Consider the following 14,929-nt stretch of genomic DNA (forward strand, 5'->3'; position numbering starts at 1 on the left):
TGCAGGTAGCATCACACGCCCAGGGGCGCACAGGCCTCTGACTGGAAAGGTGTGCTTCACCTGTGTCCTCTCTTGAACGCTCAGTGGCTGCCCGTAGAAATACGAGGCAAATGGGCAAAGCCTATGTCCACTTGCTTTGTGTGGGTTTCCATTAACGTAGAAGAAACAGCAAAGACTTTGGGGTCCAAATACTTGGATTGGATTACTTGGTTCTGGCCTCTTGCCAATGAACCACCATCAATAAGATATCTTGCCTCTCCGGGTCTTTCTAAGACCTAGAAATAATCTCAATTTTTCATCCAAGCCTCTTCCGTTAAGATGAGGTGAGATTTATTCCACATTTACTGAGCCCTTTCAATACACCTGACACTACCCGTTGCATTGTCAGCTCTTGGAGAACAAGCTCTTTGTACTGTCGCTTTTTCTAAAGTTCCAAAAACATTTATTGAATGGATGCATCGGGACAGATCCTGGTGACACGAAGATGGATGCAGAATTGACTTCTGAAAAAAGTTCAAGGGTCCGTGGTAAAGAATGTATACAGGACTACAAAGTGGCAAACAACATTTCACTATTATTTAACCTTTTAATGTTTATTTATTTTTGAGACAGAGAGAGACAGAGCATGAACGGGGGAGGGGCAGAGAGAGAGGGAGACACAGAATCGGAAGCAGGCCCCAGGCTCTGAGCCATCAGCCCAGAGCCCGACGCGGGGCTCGAACTCACGGACCGCGAGATCGTGACCTGAGCTGAAGTCGGACACTCAACCGACTGAGCCACCCAGGCGCCCCTATTATTTAACCTTTTAAATACAGTGGTTCACCAATTCACTTATTAGATTTACTAACTCTCCCACCTCATTCACAAGAGGATTTGCAGAAGCTTAACAAAATCATCAAATATAAAAGGATAAAAGGTAGGTGAGAAAATTAGGGCAACGGGAAAATAAAGGTTGAAACAATGATTTATTAATCTATAACTAATTGCAGTGTTGATTGTTTTTAAGCTGGTAGCTTCACTTAAGATAATTAATCTCTAACTAGTGCCAAGATTTCTAGAAGCAATAAAATCTGTTAAATTAGCCACCTGTAGTTTTGCCTTAAACAGATCCACTCAGATTATACTGTACATTTCAAATCATTTTAATTGGTAGTAAAGGTCTTGGAAAAACTGCCCCTCCTCTAGTTGGGTTAAGTCGGTTAGTTCAGTCTAGGAATGTAACCATTGTGACATGGTGATCAGGTGGAGTGATCACCTCCACAAGCACGAGGCAAATGGGCAAAGCCTATGTCCACTTGCTTTGTGTGGGTTTCCATTAACGTAGAAGAAAGAGCAAAGACTTTGGGGTCCAAATACTCGGATTGGAATACTTGGTTCTGGCCTCTTTCCAATGAACCACCATCAATAAGATATCTTGCCTCTCCGGGTCTTTCTAAAACCTAGAAATAACCTCCACAAGCAGTGGAGACTAGCAAGTAAAAACTAGAAAGCAGTTAGTAACTAAAAACCAAGCTTCAGAATCACTTGCTAAATATGCGACGGTGAGCAGGTGACCTTTCCAAACCTCAGTTTCCCTGTCAGTAAAATAAGTGAATGACAGTACTTGCAGCATAAGGTTGTTATAAGAATTAAATGAGATAGTCTGTGTACCATTCAGTAAATTTTCATGAATGTTTGCTGTGTTAGTTATCAGCACTGCAGCAGAGAGAGGATGTATTGTGGGAAGGAGAGGGTCTGTGGTTCGTGGGCAGCTGTAATTTTATTGTAAGTCTGAGTAGGTGGGTATTAATTAGGACACTTTGGTAGCAAGTGGAATGGAGCTAATACTGGCAGTTTGAAAATCATCAATGTGCTTTTATATTTAGCTCGTCAGAACACGTGATCTTCCCCCCTAGTCTCCCTGAAGCATCCTTCTGGCTAGAGAGATTAAAATTGTTACAGGGGCTTCTGAGTGGCTCAGTCAGTACCGTCTGACTTGGGCTCAGGTCGTGATCTTGTGGTTTGAGTCCGAGCCCTGCTTTGGGCTGTCTGATGTCAGCACAGATCCCACTTCGGATCCTGTCTCCCTCTCTCTCTGCTCCTGTCTCTCTCTCCCAAAAATAAATAAACATTAAAAAATAATTAAAAAAAAAACCAAAAACCTGTTACATAGGAGAGGTGCCTGGGTGGCTCAGTTGGTTAAGCGTTTGACTCTTGATTTTGGCTCCGATCACGAGATCAAGCCCCGTGACAGGTTCCGTGCTAAGAGTGGAGCCTACTTGGGATTCTCTCTCTCTGCCCCTCCACTGCTCATGTGCTTGCTCTCTCTCTCTCTCTCTTTCTCTCAAAATAAATAAACATTAAAAAAAAAACTTACAGAGGAATGCAAAGCGGGTGTCTGGCTCTGGCACTTGAATATAGGATTTTTCTGCACCACTCCAGCTTTGCAAGTCAGACTATTAAGGGAGCATTGCATGGCTTCCTTTATTTCCATCTTTATTCATCACGGCCCAGGCTTGTAGAGTTCCATATAGGAGGAAAGCCTGCCCTTTCTTGGCCCCAGAAGTATCATAGGAGGAAGGATAAAGAATAAGAGGCTAATCAAGCCTAGTTTTCTCTCTCTAGGCTTCAGCCGGAGTCTTTTGCCCTGTTGCCTGGGGCTCTGGGAGGGAAACACCTTGGTGGCTGCTCTAAAGCAACTAGGAGATCACACACGCCCATTAAATTTGGCAGCTCAGCTTGATCAGGCAGAGGCAGTCTTGAAGTTTAGGTTTCCTGAGCGGCTCTCTAGCACTGAGGGACTGCAATCAGTCTGCCATCCTGGAGCAAGGCCACTCACTCCATCCCAGAGGTTGGTGGAGTTTGGGGGGGCGGGGGGGGACCACTGGTTGGAGGCCAGACAGAGGATGAGGCAGAGGGTCAGCAGCCTGCAGCCGGGAATGATGAAAGGAAGCCGACAGCACAGGGAAGAACGGACCGCACCCTCCGCCTCAAGCCTCCACCAGCCGCCGTCACACTGCTGAAAGAAGCCTGCCCTGTGTGACCTCGGACAGACCACATATCACTCTGGGCATCCAGTTCCTTGTCCGTAAAATGAAGAGGTAGGTGACATAATCTCCAAAGCTCACCCTTGTCATGGAATTTGATGATTCTACAATTCAAATCACTGTCAAACTTTCTCCTAATGCGTGCAATTTACAACAACAACACAACTTAATTAAAGTCACAGGTAAACCTGGTATCCCGGGCGTTGTAACAGAGTTAGAAGGCCTCGTATTTAGTGCATTTCAGACAGGCATTTAATGCATTCAGACATAGGCAACGAAAGACTTAGCAGAATTAACAAACTTCTATTTTATGAATTGCAAGAGCAGAGAAGAAAACTCTCTATTCCTCACTACTCAGCAATGAAACGCAGCAAACTACTTTATGGGTGAATCTCAAAATAATTATGCTGAGCGAAGGGAACCAGATACGAAAGCATACGTTTTGTAGGATCCCATTTGATTAAACTTTGTGATGACAGAAGGCAGATCAGTGGTTGCTTCGGATGGGGGTGCACAGAGGGGATTACAAAAGGGGCCTGAGGAAACTTTGGGGAGTGATGGATACATTCACTATCTTGATTAATGGTGATGGTCTCATGAGTATACACATACACCAAAACGTAGAAAATTTGGATGCTCTAAATATGTGCAGTTTATCGTGTGCCATTTATACTTCAATAAATGTGTTTTTGTTTTTATTTTTATTAAAAATTTGTTAACGTTTATTTATTTTTGAGAGAGAGAGAGAGATAGAACACAAGCAGGGAAGGGGCAGACAGAGAGAGAGGGAGACACAGAATCTGAAGCAGGCTTCAGGCTCCCAGCTGTCAGCACAGAGCCCAAGGCAGGGCTCGAACCCACAGACTGCGAGATCATGACCTGAGCCAGAGTCAGACGCTCAACCGATTGAGCCATCCAGGCGCCCCAATAGATGTGTTTTTAAAAAGATTAAATTTTACAGAATAAAAGAAACTTTATACATTCCTTCATTTGTCAACTTCAGTAGGAAATATATGCCAAAACGAAAATTTTAACTCTTAGCTATTATAGACTTGGAGAAAAAATGGCAAAAGAGTATGTATGTATATATAATATGTATGATATATAATGTGTAATATGTAATATGTATAAAATACATAAAGTGTATGATTAGATAAGGTCTCTCCGGTTGATGGTCACAACACTGAAATCACACTGACTGGATTGGACTACAAAATTGTCATCCCATGAAGTAACAAAATGTTAAATCATAAGATGCTGTATTTTTCTAAAGTATTTATGGTTCAAGATACCTAAACTTCAGGAGTAAATAATAGCATCATTTGTTTAGGTTTTGCTCAGTCAGCATTTGAGATTCTGTTTACTTCCTTTTGGATGCTTTGCCTGCAATTGAAGCATGCTGTCACCAGTGAGCAGTTATGTCTCAGTTATAGCCATCACGTGTCAACAGCAGGGCTTCCGCCATGGGTGCGGCTAATTGAGAGAACGCAGCAGAAATGAGCACTCACCTTTAAGAGACCAAATGAGGGGCCCCTGGGTGACTCAGTCGGTTAAGCGTCCGACTTCAGCTCAGGTCACCATCTCATGGTTGGTGAGTTTGAGCCCTGCGTCAGGCTCTGTGCTGACAGCTCGGAGCCTGGAGTCTGCTTCGGATTCTGTGTGTGTGTCTCTCTCTGCCCCTCCTCTGTTCGTGCTCTCTCTCTCTCTCTCTCTCAAAAATAAATAAACATTAAAAAAAAAAAAAAGACCTGGGGCGCCTGGGTGGCTCAGTCGGTTGAGCGGCCGACTTCGGCTCAGGTCATGATCTCGCAGTCCGTGAGTTCGAGCCCCGCGTCGGGCTGTGTGCTGACAGCTCAGAGCCTGGAGCCTGTTTCAGATTCTGTGTCTCCCTCTCTCTGACCCTCCCCTGTTCATGCTCTGTCTCTCTCTGTCTCAAAAATAAATAAAAACGTTAAAAAAAAAATTAAAAAAAAAAAAAAGACCAAATGAAAATTCTTAAAGCTGATGCTCATCAGTATTGCTTATGTTCATTTGTTTTCATTGTAAAAGCAGTTTTAGAAGTTAATATGGAAGTATAATTCTATTTCTTTGCAAATTCCTAATTGTTATACCTTTCCACTTCTTTGGGGGGGAAAGTTTTTGCGTTTGTTTTTGTTTTTGAGAGAGAGAGAAAGAGAGAGAGAGAGGGAGCAAGTGAGCGAGGGACAGAGAGAGAGAGAGAGAGAGAGAGAGAAGTGGGGCTCACCCAGGGCTCGTGTTTTTTACCCGAAGTGGGGTAGAAGCTCACTCGAAGTGGGTCTCGAACTCACAAACTGTGAGATCATGACCTGAGTTATATTCAGATGCTTAATGACTAAACCACCCAGGCGCTTGAAGAGGAAAGTTTTTTTTTTTTAATGTTTATTTATTTTTGAGAGAGAGAGACAGAGCATGAATGCGGGAGGAGCAGAGAGAGAGGGAGACACAGAATCTGAAACAGGCTCCAGGCTCTGAGCTGTCAGCACAGAGCCCGACGCGGGGCTCAAACTCAAGAACCGTGAGATCATGACCTGAGCCAAAGTTGGACACTTAACCAACTGAGCCACCCAAGTGCCCCAGGAAAGTTTTTAAGAAACAAACACTGGAACTCAAAGAGAGAGCATGAGAAAAGTATATCAGGGTAGCCAAAAACAAAAGTCCCTTGTTCCGGAGAAATCAGTGGCTTTGAAAAGATTAGCAGAAGACCAGCTCAATTCACATAATGGCATACACATTCTTAGTAAAACTTCAAACTGCTTTTTGTTTTCAGGTGTTAGGCTAGTGTGAAACAGGATTAAGGCCACATCCATTAGACTTCGCTTGTGTAAAGTCTGAAGCTGATTTTAGATTCTAAAGTTGACTTTTCTATTACAGTGAGACTGTCAAAGCTGAGTTTCAGGGCACATAGTGACTCAACAACTCCAGCTATATTTCAAATTCACTGAAGGACCCCATCATTCCGGAGTCATTGAAAACTTAAACTCATAGGGTCAGTGACTCTCCATGTTTCATTGTCCTGTCATTATAAGAAAAGCAGTGGAGAATGAGGCCGGAATACCAGCAAGGGAGAAGAGCCTGCTGGAATATGGATGAGCTAGAAATGTCTATGAAACTATTTTATTGGTGATGGTGGATGGGAAATTCTGGTGGAAGGTGAAGGGCGGGACAAAGTGTTTGCAGTGGACATTTCCCCTCCTGGTAATAGCCGGGAGGGAAGCTCCCCACCCCCATCACCAGCCATGTGGTTTGGGTGGGATTGACCCCAGCTCCATTTTAGATGGGCTGTGACTTGTTTAAGCCACCCTAGGCCTCTTAGTCACCATGGTCTTTCCAATGGGCACCTAGTGCATTGAAGGCAACTAGAATGCAAGGAAGTATTGGGACATCTGGGGGGAACTGTTTGCTTTCCCTACAGTGGGAGTATCACAAGAGACCCTCTTCCTCTGAAAAGTAGTAATAAGGACAGCACACCTGACCCACTTGGATTCTGAGTATCCCTAGGGTCCCTGGACAGGTCACCCAGTTGTTCAAAATCCACCTTTGCCATAGTCCTCTAAGAGGGCCTTTTTTTTTTTTTTCCTGGCAGGCATGTGTAGACATCCCATCTTGATGGAAACAGCTTTTATTCTTTTCTTATTTCCAGATCATGTGGGACTTGGTGAAAAATGACAGCAAACTCTCAGCTAGGTGCTTGTTCCATACGGGTATTGTGCTGAGTAATTTATATGTACCATCTAATTTTCTTTCAGTAGCTACTATTTTTACTATCGTACCTATTTTCTAGACGGAGAAAACGAGGGTTAGAAGAGTTAAGACACCTGCCCATGCCCACACAGGTGGCAACATCAAGGCCAGGGCTTGAACTCTTTCAGGGCCACATTGAAGGGTAAAGGCTACAGCTAATAATGTTAGTTACTGGTGGGAAAAGCCAAAGAGGCTGGTTCAAGGTCTCTTGGGCATAGATAAGCTATAGCCAACATTTCCTCCTCACCAGGAGACGAGAGCAGAAAAACAAACATTGCTTCGCAGCACACGTACTTCCGCATTAATTAGATGGTCATTACCAGGATCATTTCTTTCTGATTAGGAATGTGCCAACAAGCTCTGCTTTGGGGGGAAAGGACTGAAATCCCCCCTGCTTCTGTCCCTTTGGCACTGTCTGTGTGTGTGCTGAGTTGTGGTCCAGAAAGAAGATGGGGGCGGGGCAGGGTGGGACAGGAGCTGGGAAGGGAGACTGAAAAGAAGCTTGAAAGGTCCTGAAAAACTTGCTAAAGGTGTGAGGTTTGAGCAAGATAGTGACTTAAACAATTGTCTTAAGGACAAAGGTGAATCTGAGATGTAGCATGAGTCAAGCTCCAAGGGGGTAGACTGGGAATACCCCCAATTCTAAAATGGGCAGATTCTACAGCAGAGAATTGGCAGAGACTGGTGCCCAGATCTCCATGTCATGATAATGGTTTTGAAGTTGTGTTATCTCTTGCGTCTTTTGTAAACAAACAGATTCATTTCACAAACATGTTCTGATGTCTTGCTATGTGCCAGGCACTGTCCCAGGAGCTAGAAGAATAAAGATAAACAGGAGGGAATCCCTGTCTTCAAGGAGTTTATAGTCTAATGAGGAAAATAAATATTGGAGAAAATAAAATGCTATGTGTTAAGTGCTAAAATGGAGATATGAGAATAACTCTGACAAAGAAGCTTCAAAACGACAATATTGGGGCTGAGTCTTGAAGGATAAGTAGGAATTCTTCAAGGACCTTACAGGAAGGAGAGATTCTATACAGAAGAACTTAGGTTTGCAAGGGTATAAAAGAATGCAGTCTGTCTATAGATCAGCATCATAATTTGTGAGACTAGAGTATAGGGTCTCAAGAAGGATTTGGTGGGAGGGGGACTGATATGGGAGAAGTAAAGCCTCGGAATAATTCAAATGCCAAAAAGGGCGTTAACACGGAGTGGATTTGTTTCTCTGTTTTGAGTCGGCTGAGAGGTAAGATAGCAAGATATAAGTTATGATAGGTACCAAGGTATATCAGTCAGGGTATAATCAGGAGACAGAAATCATACAGTCATTACAACAACGAAAGTTCAGTATAAAGAATTATCAGCTATGACATGACTTTGGAGTGATGAATGATTAGTAAGAAGTAAAGAGAACTCTAAAAAATACAGAAATAGCAGATCTCTAATAGTTCTATTACCTATATTATATCCAATCGCGATTACCCCTAAGGTTGAGTTAGGGTACAGAAGAAGAGCCCCCATGGCCGCTAAGGTTGAGATCATACTGGAGAGGGCATGGCCATGGCTTACTGGATGGCAAAGGAGTCTCTGTGGTGCTGCACCTGTGAAACTTACCATAAATCCGCTCCCTGGAGTTCACACCCTTATACAACTGCCTGAGGAGGGACCAGGGGAGCCTGGCTGCTGGGCCCTGGTGCACTTCAGGGGCAGGACACCAGAGAAGACTGTCATGCAACTGGCCACTGGGGAAATGACATGTGCCGCCAGAGCCCAGTGTTGAAGGAAGACACAGGAACTCAAGTTTGCTGCAGGAACCAAGAAAGAAAACCCTTTCCTCCTGTAATATCTCTCCAGCACCCTCTACTGACAAAGCTCCAGGGTCAGCTGGCGAAGGACATATGTTAAAGGCCCAGACCCATTTTCACAGAACAGGCCAAAAGGTTGAATTGGAGCTGAGAGGAAGTAAATCTACAGCTGGCACCCAGGGACAGGGAAAAATTCTTCCAACATACCCCGAGAAAGTTATTTTCAAACTAAACTCACGATGTCAAAGTGTTATATCTGATAAAATCCTTTCTAGTGGCTAAAAATCTGTCCTGGGAGATTTGTGCCAGCACACCCCGTCTACTAACATGACTTTTCTGTTATTAGTATCAGGGAAAGTTGTTTCCATTTGTGATTAAAAGTGGTGTTGTGTGCCTTATTTTTAAATGGTAGTTAAGAACAGGAGCTTTGGAGTTGAAAAATCTGAGTGTGGCCAGTTACTTGACTGCTGGGTACACATATAAATATTATCAGACTGCTAATAGCAGCTGAAAAGAATGACAGCATACTAACGCTTAAAATAATTCACTACATGCTAGACCTGACAGGGGCTTTAAAATATTATTTATTCATCCAATATTATATATCAACATTAATCAAATCTTGGAATTTGGGTAAGAGACTGGTTACAGATGTCATGAAGCTATATCAATATGGCAGTTAGAATGTATTGCTCTTTTCTCTGTATTTCTGAACTAAATGCCTTATTTGTGTGCCTATTCTAGTGCTCAAATCATTTTGTCTGTTATTACGGTATTATGGAAGATGGTTTTCACTAGACAGTGATTTCCTCAGGATGAATACTGTTTACCCATTTTTCTTTTCCCTCCAGACTTTTAAAAATTATGTATTTTGCATACAATAGGCACTCAGATAATTGCCAAAATGGAATTTTTTATTTTACCATCAGTCTTTCCTTACTCTTGCATATCTTGAAATTCTTACAAACTCCCTGTAAAGATTTAAAGGGAACAAGAAGGTTTAATAATTTTGTTTTACAGAAGAAGATTCTGAGACCAGAGTGTTACCTGCTTAAGGTCACACAGCTAGCTTAAGAACAGGCCTAGGACCAGAACCTAAGTTTCGTTTATGGATTGGTCATTTTTCAGATATTGAGCTAGGTACAATGCTGGGCTCTACAGTTCTACGAATTAAGCACAAAGTCTTTGCTTTCAAAGATCTGACAATATATTGGGATGGGGGGGACAGGGGACAAGTAAAAGTAATCCTATGGATACCAAGCAATGTGACAAGTGTACTACAGGGAAACATGGGCTGATATTGAGCTGATGGTCCAAATACTGAAATATTTTTATGTCACTGATCAATAGCCACCTCCCCTGATACCTTCTCTCAGACATTCCCATGATCTAGAAACTAAAAGATTAATTCAGGAGTATCCAGAACTCTGTTCTAGTTGTTGGAACCAGGCTGGTGTTCTGATTAGTCACTCTCAAAGCAAAGTCAGTTTTTATATATCTTTTCATATTTTGAATATTACCCTGGGGATATGCATAGGGAGTTAGAATTCGATGGAGTGTAGCTCAGGAGAGGGAACAAATTCAGAACAAAAGGTTAAAAAGCATCTTCAAGAACTTTAAAAAAGATTATTTTTATCTGATTATAACATATAATAAAGAATTTATGAAATACATATATTGTTATGTAAGATACTGTCAAGGGGTAAACTGAGTGAAGGGTACAAAAGACCCCTCTACTATTTTTCCTACTTCCTGTAAATCTTCAATTATTTAAAAAAAAAAGTGTTGTTTTTTTTTTAACATGAAGGAAACCTATCTACCTGGGTTGCTATTGTTAATTACAAAGATATTCAATATGCCATTGCAAATGGAATTCTGCTTGGGCTTAATTAAAATGCACAAATTTTAATGACAGAAAAGATTAAGTCTAAAATAGATCTGAAATATTTCACTTCACTAGTTTGCAGTATAACGCAGACACATCTTACAAAGGTCAAATATTAAGGCCTTGGCCCTTTTACCCTACCCGCCAACACAGGCCACGTTCTCACCAGAACCGTGAAGAAGGCGACTCGGGTCATCACTGAGACATACTACACACACCTGGACAACTTCCGTACCGACACGGCCCTGTGAGAGGAGACCACCATTATTCCCAGCCAGAAGCTCCACAACAAGGCATCAGGGCTATGTCACATGTCTGATGAAGCAGATGCAGAGAGGCCCGGGGAGAGGTATCTCCATCAAGCCGCAGGAGGAGGAGAGAGAAAGGAGGGCTAATTATATACCTGAGGTCTCAGCTCTGGATCAGCAGATCTTGAGGTAGATCCTGACACCAAGGAAATGTTGAAACCCTTGGTTTTGGTACTCCATCCAACCTGGAAGTCACTCAGCCTACGATCAGGATGAATTTCAAAACACCATGTGGAGAAGTTTGAATCTTCCTGCCAGGCTGTAACATCTTCAATAAACCTTGGACAACATTATCAACATCATCATCATCATCATCATCATCACCATCAACAACAACAACAAAAGGACTTGGTCTTATGGAAATCCCTCCTTCTCCTGAAGTTCTCCCTCATAGATGCCCATTCTCCATGATTCCTGTGGCCCATGCTGCATGTCAAACCCTGGAAACTCAGACTGCCAGGGCCCTTTTGGGAAGCACTGATTCACCCTCACCATTTCCCTCAGCAATTACTTGGGAGAGATTAGTCAGGAAGGTTCTAGAGTCTACCACTTGCTCAACCTGGAAGCATTTACTCCAAGCAAGGACATAGTCATTATCCTTAAATTCTTATGAAGTAAAGGCAGACCCCACCACACAGATGAGGCAAATATGATAGTCTATTTTTTTAAGTTCATTTATTTATTTTTGAGAGAGAGAGAGGGAGAACATGAGTAGGGGAGCGGCAGAGAGAGAGGGAGAGAGAGAATCTCAAGCAGGCTCTGCACTGACAGTGCAGAGCCCAGTATGGGGCTTGAACTCACAAACCATGAGATCATGACCTGAGCGGAAACCAAGAGCCAGACGCTTAACCGACTAAGCCACCCAGGTGCCCCTGAAATTACTAAAATTTTAGAAAGCCATTTCTCCTTCTTCTTCAAAGTCACAGGCTGGCTAAAGACAAGCTCAGTTTGCATTACCAGACAGAACATGAAGTCTCAGTCTGTGGCATCAGTGTGCAGATTTAAAGTGAACTGTATAGCTTTCTTGGAGACCACTGAGTAAATGTTTGCCTCATATAATAATAAATAAGGAGCCCATTGTGCTGAGTTTCCCAAAACCGAGGAGTCAGCTCCAAAGAGAACTCCAGAAGCCAAAACAAATGACAGCTTCCTTGGATGGAATTACTTTACACACAACATGCACACACGCACACACACACAAACACACACACACATACACACCTATAAACACCACTGTGCACATACGCTTATATATTTTAGTCTAAGATTTTTCTTAGTTCCTATATATATTTTTTGAGTTCTTCTTCTGGTACCCCACAAGATAATAAAATAGATCAACATAAACACAAAATGACAAATAAATGAAGTTAAATTTTAAGAGTATCTTTTCAACTCACCTCTCAGTACAAGTAAATATACATGAATGAACACGTATATTTCACTCTAATGCAACCACTAAGTGAGATATGTGAAAATCATACATTAAATAATGAATGTGAGATTCCCCATCTGCCAACATATGGAAGCGCTGATGAGTGGAGAGGCTGGGATGGAAATAAGTCACGGCATGTTAGTTCTAGAAGGCATGGTAACTGGTCTCCCAGGGTGGCTCCGATGAACCACTTTTTCTAGTAGCCACGCCCTCTGTAGTCCCCTCTCACGGTGAATCTGGGCTGACCCTTCTGCTTGCTTTAACCAATAGAATGCAGTGGAAGTGATGCTCAACAACAAAAGCATTTTTTAATTCTTTTTTTAAAAGTTTATTTATTTATTTTGAGGAGGGGTGTGAATGGGGGAGGGGCAGAGAGAGCAGGGGAAAGAGGGAGAGAGAGACTCCCAAGCAGGCCCCGTGCTGTCAGCCCAGACCTCACATGAGGCTCAAACCCATGAACCATGAGATCATGACCTGAAGTCAAATCAAGAGTCGGAGGCTGAACTGACCAGGTGTCCCAACAAAAGCATTTGTAACAATCAATTGCTATATAGAACTTAAGATAAAAAAAATATATTTTATTGTATGTTGTGTCTATTCATCTTTTATAGTGATAAATTATAAAATACACACAAACACATACATGTCACACACATACACACGTGCATGCACACACACACTTTTTTCCCAGAAAGCCAGTTGTTGAATATTCACCAGCACTGTTGGGCTTGCCTCATCTCAACATACCTTCCTGGAGTTGTAATCTTCTGGAAAAAAAACAAGTCCTCAATCCTTTTACTCTGAACTGGAAATTACTAAAATCTGCCAGAGTGGTCTTGGGTGACCCTTTGATCCCTGTGATAGGAAATACAAAAAAATCATTGTGATACAACTGCCCATGAGGATAGAAAGGGCGGGAAGCAGTGGGCTCACTTCTGCCTCATGCAAAAGAAAATGAAGGTCCTGAGTCTATGAGAAGGCCCTGGCTCAACTTCCTTAAAGGCAAGCTCCAAGAGAATGATGGAGTTGGTGATGCGGATTTGCTGTGGCACAGGGGATTCAAGGTGATCTTGATGTAGAATACCTTGGCATAAAGACCATCAGGCTCTATCCTGGCCTGCCAGGGTCTCAGCAGGCAGTGAGACCCAGTCTCCGGGTGACAACATTGAGCAGAAACTTCTCTGCACACAGCATGGGTTTCAGCCAAGCAAGCAGGCGGCATCCAGGAGCACATGCAGAAGACTTCAGGCTCAAGCAGGTCAGTCTGACTTTCAGCTTCAGAAGCCAAGCTGTGCTAATACCCCAAGTCCCAGAAGGCTTTTGGCTCTAAGTAAAGTTTTAGTGTCAGATGAGATTTATTTTCTAGAAAAAGAGCAGAAGCTTAATTTTAAAAAGGAAGACGGGAGGGGAAAAGAGGAAAGGAGAAGGAAAAAAACATTTTGCCTGGTCATTAAAGACGAGCATTAAGTTGGGTTCAAATTTAGCACCATGGCAAAGGGCATGACATTCATCCTTAAAACGGAAGTGGAACGGGAATGAAGGTTCTCACATAGACACATCTTGGTAGGTTGCCAAAGGGCAATGTCCCAGCAAACAGGGGAGCTTGCCACCAAAGCCAGAGGTAGGGAACTAAGGGCAGAGAATGTTTCCTAAACGAGGAAGGTACTTTAAAATGTATGGTCTTTATAAAGAACTGTTTTTTTACCCTCTAAATTTTAGGCCCAACCGCAGACTAAGCCTCAGTTACTAAATTGTAGCTCTAGATATTAGCTAAGTCACTTAAATTCTCTGAGTCTCCATTCTCTTGTATTGGTAAAATAACACCTGCCTCACTGTATTAATTGTGCAGGTTAAATAAGGATACAGATGAAGTGCTTGGCATATAGTGAAAGGTAGCCAGAATTGTTTCTATTGAGGCCTTTCAATCAGAATTAGATTAGTAACGCTTCATACTAGATTTTTAAGTCTAAGAAAGCATTCAGTTTTACTTAGGGTTTATTTCTTTAAATTTTTCTCTAAAATTAGGAATTATGGGGCACCTGGGTGGCTCAGTCAGTTGGGCATCCTACTTTTGGTTTCAGCTCAGATCATGATCTCGTGGTCTGTGGGTTTGAGCTCTCCATCGGGCTCTGTGCTGACAGTGCAGAGCCTGCTTGGGGCGCTCTCTCTCTCTCTCTCTCTCTCTCTCTCTCTCCCTCTCTGCCCCTCCCCCGCTCACTTGTGCACGCTCTTGCTCTCTCTCTCTCTCTCCCAAAATAAATAAACTTAAAAGTAAAATAAATAAAATTAGGAATTGCTTCATTAACAGTTTCTGCAGAAAAGTTATTGAGGATGTTTGATGAGAGCAGGTACCTGGGACTTAGGAAAAACAATCCAGTTTGATATGTAGTCCTACACAGGTACTATCATTCATCTTTTTTTATGTTACCTAAATTTCAGGCATAGTGTGTAGAAAGAAAGAAATAGCCTCTGAAGGACTGTGCAAAGCAAATTTATAAGAACGTGTATATTTGGTGGGGGGGAGTGCCCCTGGTGATTCTGATGTGCAGTCATAAATATTTATTCGAATGAATGGATTTCCAATCCCTAAACCCCACAGTGGAGAACCTCTGGGAGCATGTTCAAATTTTGTTGCCAAGCTGTGCTTACTTGCCCTAATTTCCAATTAACTTTAGCATGCCCAGAGGGTACATGGCACAACACTTTTAGAC

At 42.6% G+C, this 14,929-nt stretch overlaps 1 pseudogene; it reads left to right on the forward strand.

Annotated features, from left to right (window-relative positions):
- The first annotated feature begins 7,943 nt into the window (after positions 1 to 7,943).
- LOC122201275 lies at positions 7,944 to 11,031 on the forward strand (annotated as a pseudogene).
- Positions 11,032 to 14,929: the final 3,898 nt, after the last annotated feature.

The sequence above is a fragment of the Panthera leo genome, chromosome D1 (genome assembly GCF_018350215.1).
Source record: "Panthera leo isolate Ple1 chromosome D1, P.leo_Ple1_pat1.1, whole genome shotgun sequence".
Taxonomy (NCBI): Eukaryota; Metazoa; Chordata; class Mammalia; order Carnivora; family Felidae; genus Panthera; species Panthera leo.